Source organism: Mandrillus leucophaeus, unplaced genomic scaffold (genome assembly GCF_000951045.1).
Source record: "Mandrillus leucophaeus isolate KB7577 unplaced genomic scaffold, Mleu.le_1.0 Scaffold339, whole genome shotgun sequence".
Taxonomy (NCBI): domain Eukaryota; kingdom Metazoa; phylum Chordata; class Mammalia; order Primates; family Cercopithecidae; genus Mandrillus; species Mandrillus leucophaeus.
Window position 1 is genome coordinate 271,463 of NW_012103576.1, and position 7,389 is coordinate 278,851.

Genomic DNA, 7,389 nt, shown 5'->3' on the forward strand with positions numbered 1-7,389 from the left:
AAGGAAGGAAGGAAGGAAGGAAGGAAGGAAGGAGAAAGAAAGGAAGGAAGGAAGGAAGGAAGGAAGGAAGGAAGGAAGGAAGGAAGGAAGGAAGAAAGGGAAGGAAGGAAAAGAAAGGTGATCCTGGATTATCTGGGTGGGCCCAATATAATCACAAAGGTTCTTAAAAGTGGAAGAAGGAGAAAGAACCAGAAAGATGATATCATAGGAAGTCTCAGCTTGACATTGCTGGCTTCAAATATGGAGGATGGGGCCATGAGCCAAGGAATACGGGTGGCCTCTAGAAGCTGGAAAAGGAAAGGAAATGGATTCCCTCTTAACACCTCCAGAAGGAACACAGCCTCTCTGACACTTTGATTTAGTCCAGTAGGAACTATTTCTCACTTAGGACCTCCAGAATCGTAAGGTAACAAATTTGTGTTTTAAGCTGCTAATTTTGTGGTAATTTGTTACAGCAGCAATAGAAAACTAATATAGCATGGAAGTACTAAGAGGTGCCCCAGAGACTCCCCTGGGTTCCAGATGGCAATGAGGAACTTGATCTGAGTGACCCTGTGACACTAGAAAACAGTGATGAATTATCTCACCCTTTTGTGCTCCAAGAAATGACTTATTGAAAAGAATCACGATTCTCCATATGAGTTGTGCATGACCTCCTTGTTTACTTACTGATGACAAGGCCAGACACAGACTCTCCAAATTCCCATTCTTCGTCTTATAAATTTGTATTAGACTGTTCTTGCATTGCTATAAAGAACTACCTGACACTTGGTAATTTATAAAGAAAAGAGGTTTAATTGGCTCACAGTTCTGCAGGCTGTACAGGTAACAAGGCTGGGGAGACCTTAGGAAACTTGCCATTGCCGTGGAAGGTAAAAGGGGAAGTGGGCACATCTTCACATGGTGGAGCAGGAGAGAGAGAGCGAAGGGGAAGGTGCCACACATTTTTTTAAACAATCAGATCTCATGAGAACTCTATTACAAGACAGCACTAGTGGATGGTGCTAAACCATTAGAAACCACCCCCATGATCCGGTCACCTCTCAGCAGGCCCCACCTTCAACACTGGGATTACAATTCAACATGAGATTTGGGTGGGGACACAGAGTGAAATCATATTGAAAGTGAACTGACCTGGTTGTCCCCACTGACCAGTCTGGACAAAATACCAACTAACTTGACTTGAGCAAACTTTAGTCTGGCTTCTCCCATCTCCACAAGCCCCTGAACTTTGACCCACACTCTCAGCCTGAGCAAGTACCACAATGCAGAACAGCTCCTCCTTTCCTTAACGATCCCTCCAGGAAAATCAGCTGACTAGAAAGAAACCCTTTTTTTTTTTTTTTTTTTTTTTTTTTTGAGATGGAGTCTCACTCTATCACCCAGGCTGGAGTGCAGTGGCACGATCTTGGCTCACTGCAACCTCCGCCTCCCGGGTTTAAACAATTCTCCTGCCTCAGCCTCCCAAGTAACTGGGAATACAGGTGTGTGCCACCTTGCCCAGCTATGTTTTTTTGTATTTTTAGTAGAGGTGGGGTTTTACCATGTTGGCTACGCTGGTCTCAAACTCTGACTTCAAATCATCCACCTGCCTCGGTCTCGCAAAGTGCTGGGATTACAGGCGTGAGCCACTGTGCCCAGCCAAGAAAGACATCTTTGATTGATTGTCCAATTATGCCACATACTCATTTCATGTCCTTGTATCTGGTTATTTCTAGCCTGCTTTAATTCTTCCTGTAAAAGAAAAACCCTTTCTACCTGACTTTTGAGATACTTGCAGAAAAACCCTTTCTACCTGACTTTTGAGGTACTTGCAGGTATTACGGTCAGAGGGTTATCCCTACCACAGTAGTCCCATTCTTCCTATTTCAATGGTCCCTTCAAATAAAGCCTCTCTTTACGAAAGTCCAGATTTGTTTGTTGTTGTTGTAGTTGTTGTTGTTGTTGTTGTTTTGACCCGTAGTCTTCCTTGGTTCCAATGTGTAGCAGCAACCTGATTTCTCTTTGGGAGTTAGGACCCATGACTAGTAGATTAACCCCTCCTTATGCCAGTATTTTCAGGAGCACAAGGAGACCAAAATGGCCAAGTAGCAGTTTCAACTTCCAATTCAGTGGAACTACTGTTGTGTCCCTGGTGGAAGCATCCCTACCTTGGGAACCAGTATCTCTAAACGAGCAGAGCTCAAAATTCCAGGAATGGAAAGCAAAAATTCAGGAAGTGGATTATTAGGTGTAATCGTGAGAGGAGCCACCCCTACTGCCACTCCCTGATTTCTCAGCCCATATGTTATGGGTATGGAGAAGATAACACCACACTGTGGTCTCCCGTTTAAAGCACAAACTGCACCCTGTGAGCTGAATCCCATCCAGTCAAGATGTTTTCTTCTAATTGGCACTGCAACTGAGTCTTCAGTAAGCCATTCCACCTTTCAGTTGGACCAGCTGTTTCTGGGTAATGAGATATGTCACAGGACCAGTTACATCCATGGGTATGAGACCTTTGCCACACTTCTTTTGCTGTGAGATGAATTCCTTTGCTGATAAGATTCAGGGCTGTGTGGAATGCCATGATGGAAGATTGGGCATTCTGTGAGTCTATGGATGGTGGTGCTGAGAGAAGCATCACCAGTAGGGAAGACAAACTCATATCTATATTTATACCCAGATCTATGTATCTATTTTAGTGAGGACAAATATTTGCCTCCGTGGTGGAACAGGTCCAGTGTAGTCAGTCTGGCAGTAGGTGGCTGGTTGGTCATCTTAGGAATGATGCCATATCTGGGGCTCAGTGTTCATCACTGCCACCAGCATGTTAGACCCTCAGGATAGCTTTAGCCAGGCCAACCTTCATGAGTGGAGGTTCATGTTGTTTTGCTTGTGCCCAGCTTCCATCTCTGCCACCACTGCCACTTTGTCCACAGGCCTGTTGGGCAAGCACTCAGATGGCTGCAGAAAGAAGCTGACTGACATTGACAGGGTGCATAATTTTGTCTACCTGCTATCTTCACAGTCTGTGTCCATTCTGAGTCATCTGTCCACATACTTCTTCCCCAGACTTCCTCATATCCACCCCGCTGACCCACTCCACAGTACCAGCTGCATGAAACAGCAGAGCCCCTTTCTTCTGCAATGTCCTTCCATCGCCCTCTACTGGTAAAGTTCAACATTTTCATTTCAGTGCACACTGTATAGGAGGAATGTTTTAAAGAATTCTGTCCATTACCACAGAGCACGTATTGATGGATGAATTTGGAATTAAAAGATGATACATTGATAACTGGCAGAACTTCTTCACTTCAATATCACCAGGACCTTGCCTATGTAGACTGGAATCTTGTTTGCTGAGCTAGTAAATTTCTGAGCCTCAGGTTTTTTGACCCTTGGGAAATAGCTCAAAAGGCATATTCTCCAACCCTGGATCCATCTGTAAGGTGAAAGCCTTAATACTTGTATGTTTTCAGCAACATATTCCCCAAATACTTGAAAGGTCCCTTCATAATCTTGCCTAAAACCCCGATCCCACCTTTTCCTACCTCACAGAATACTTGCTTCACCTAAAAATTTAAAAACAAGGTATGCATTCATTCCACAGTCATGGATGCTCCAAAAAGGTGATTAGGCTAACTCATCTGCAGATGTAAGGCTTTAAGGCTCTTAGGTTTGAGGAAAGAAAGACATAGACACACAGAATTTATTTTTAGTTAGTTAGTTAGTTAGTTAGTTAGTTAGTTAGTTAGTTAGTTTTGAGACTGAGTCTCACTCTGTCGGCCAGACTGGAGTGCAGTGGCACGATCTAGGCTCAGTGCAACCTCTGCCTCCCGGGTTCAGCAATGCTCATGCCTCAGCCTCCCGAGTAGCCTGGGATTACAGGCGCATGTTACCATGCCATGCTAATTTTTGTATTTTTAGTAGAGAAGGAGTTTCACCAAATTGGCCAGGCTGATCTCAAACTCCTGACCACCCGCCTTGGCCTCCCAAAGTGCTGAGATTACAGGGCGAGCCACCATGCCCAGTCAGAATTTTTTATACTAACATGCCACCCCTGCTTTCCTTCCCGTCTTTTTGATGCAGAGAAGGTCTACTGATTTGCATTAGGAAAGAATCACTGGTGGTAATGAAAGTACCAGACAGAAGCTGACCTGATGAAACAATTGTTTTCTATACCTGAGATTTTACTGCTGCTACAGGGCCCTGGGCATCATGGGACTGAGCAGTTTCTGAGATGGTTTAGGCCACCAGTATGTCCTCTGGTGCACACTGGATATCCTTGGGCACGGTTGGTACCCTTTGATCAGGGCCTACCCAGAGGGCCTAGGGTAGCTGCAAAACACCCATAGGACTGTCTCTAGTTCCCATAAAGCCTCTGCCTAGTTTTAAGGCGGAGTTTTTTACTCTACTCGATGAAACATGCAAGCCCATTGTTCTTCAGCCCCTCCGTATGCAGCAGCCTGGTTCATTACATAATAGACTACTTTTACTTTGGACTGAGTCCACTCATCTCTCATAGCCCACTTTTATGCCTGCTGTCACCTCATTCAGTCTCCAAAGCCTCTCCATTTATTAGCACCCTCCATTCAGTCTCCTCCCCAAGACTGCCTTTCCTCAAAGTATCACATTCTTCAATTGCCTCTTATTCAGTCTTGCATCTCTCTCACTCCTCTTAACCTTCCTTTATAGCACATGAAAACTTTCCTTTTCTCAGCTGGCCTGTCCTCCCCAGGTGTTGGCATGATAGCAATTGCACTGTCAAGGTGAAGACGTCCTTACAAAAACTCCACTCTTCTCTCACTGGTGTCATCCAGGGCCCTGGGGTAAAGAGACCAAGGATTGAGTCCTAAAAATCACTCCTGAGTCTGGTAGGGATAAAACATATTTAATTTAGTCATATGAGCCACTTGGTTTTTGCTGTAATGGCCATATTTTTTCCATTTGGGAGCACATTAGTAATTCTGAGGGAGAAGTTGGAGTTTAGCAGAGAAATACAAGTAGGAAATGAAAAGTTTGCTAAGCAGAGAGTATCCTTTAACAATAATTATGACCATTATTGAAAATGATTATCTTCTCTAAAGGATTTTCAGGTTCCTCTTTTAGAAGCTTCTAATTTTCTTTTTGCCCTTTTCATTTTACAAGCAATTGTCTGTAAGTGCAACTGAAGTGCCAGGGATCTGAGTTGTTATTCTTAAAATTGAAAACTACCAAGTCTAAGGAGTAAATGTGAAAATTGATAATATTTTCACATGCTGTCTCTGTGGGGTTTGTTGTTACTTTTAGGGGCATGAATTCCATAAAAAATGAAAACAAGCTACTGTGTTTGTTTTAATTATAGAAACGACCACATTAACCATGGTTTTAGGTCTTGATCCAACAGCCACTAAGTGAAACCTGCCCTGTCTGTTGCTCTACCCTAGACTGGTTGGGGTTGCAGTGAGAAGAGTCCTCCAAGATTGCCACTTTTTTTTTTTTTTTTGAGATAGGTTCTTACTCTGTCGCCCTGGCTGGAGTGCAGTGGCGCAATCATGGCTCACTGCAGCCTCAATCTCCCGAGCTCAAGCGATCCCATCTAAGCCTCCCAAGTAGCTGGGACCCCAGGTGCATGCCACCATGCCTGGCTATTTTGTCGTTGTTGTATTTTTAGTAGAGACGGATTTTCGCAGTGAGCCGAGATTGTGCCATTGCACTCCAGCCTGGGCAACAGAGTGAGACTCCGTCTCAAAAAAAAAAAAAAAAAAAAAAAAAAACAACTAAACTAACAATATAACTGGATTGTTTGTAACACAAAGAATAAATGCTTGAGGGAATGGACACCCTCCCTGCCAAAAAGTGTCATGTATATTCTTAAGTATTAAACAAGGGTACACCTGTATTCTAGGATTACATGATGGTTATGAGACCAAATTTAGGAGTAAAATGGAATAAATAAATACTGCAAAACACTTTCCACATTGTTAATATCTTAGAATTCTAAAGTTCTTAATCTCTGAAGAAAGCTATGGGTCAAAATTAATGTTTTCCAGTTTGGTAAGTAATTACACACTCCAAAGAACTTACACTTTTCCCATTTCCCTCCTCTTTCCTATCCCTCTTCTCTGTGCCACACCACCCCCTTTTCCAACACCATTTGTTTTTGGGGTTATAGGCAATTTCTAAGCAAATTGCTTGAGTCTGAGTTCCTGAGAAGTCTAGACAGCACATATTCAGTGATGTGCCAGAGCTGGTTTGTACTGGTACAAAATGATTGTGCACATTTCTTTTCAATCCTACATTTGGTGACATCTGTTGATAACTTGACCTTAGTCATGGTGGGAGTGTTTGCTCCATGGAAGTTGGTAAATACTACAAATCAGATCTTTCCTTTTTGCCCTTCAGAGAGCTGGTTGTTAAACATTTACCAGCATGTATATCTCTCTTGGGTTCTCTTAGATAGACATTGACTATCTTCCTGAACAAGGTAGGAATGGATTTGGTTGTGCATAATTGAAAACCCAACTGAACAATATTGTAAACATATGTGTCTTATAGCAGGTAGTGTTGGAATCATTCTGTTTGTATTGTAGGGGATCGACTGCCATGAGGAGTCATGCTTTAGCATTTGTTCAGCTCTGCCTTCCTTAGCATGTTGGCCACGTGGTTCCTCCTTTCAACCTATGTATTACACCCCCAGACAATACATTTTGCATATGGCCACCGATAACTGCAAGATGGCCTGATAAATGTGTGTTTAGCTTTGCAACATCTGCAGAAATGTTCAAAAATGTGAAAGCTGAAAAGTAATAGAAAGGAACTTTATGTCCTCATCATCTGTCTATAACAATTATTAACTCATGATGAATGGGATGTAATCGCTACCTGCTCCCCCTTCCTAACAGCATGAGATTATTTTGAAGCAAAATCTAGACATCATAACATTTCACTTATGTAAAATGTTAATATGTATGGAGCCTGCTTTTTTTTTTTTTTTTTTTTTTTTTTTTTTTTTTTGAGACAGTGTCTCCTTCTGTCACTCAGGGTGGAGTGCAGTGGTATGAACACAGCTCACTGCAGCCTTGACCTTCTGGGCTCAAGCAATCCTACTACCTCAACCTCCCAAGTAGCTGGGACTACAGGTGTGTGCCACCATGCCCAGCTAATTTTTGTATTTTTTTGTAGAGACAGGGTTTCGCCATGTTGCCCAGGCTGGTCTCGAACTCCTGGGGTCAAGTGATCCACCTGCCTCCTCTTCCCAGAGTGCTGGGATTACAAGGATAAGCCACTGCACCTGACCTAGGAGCTTGCTTTTAAAAGAAGGCACGGGAACCTTTATGAATGGCCTTCACTAAATATGCAATTTACAGTGGGTAGCTGTTTAGGGCCAGAATGTTTTCTCTTTTTGTGGGTGTAAGATGGGTGGTG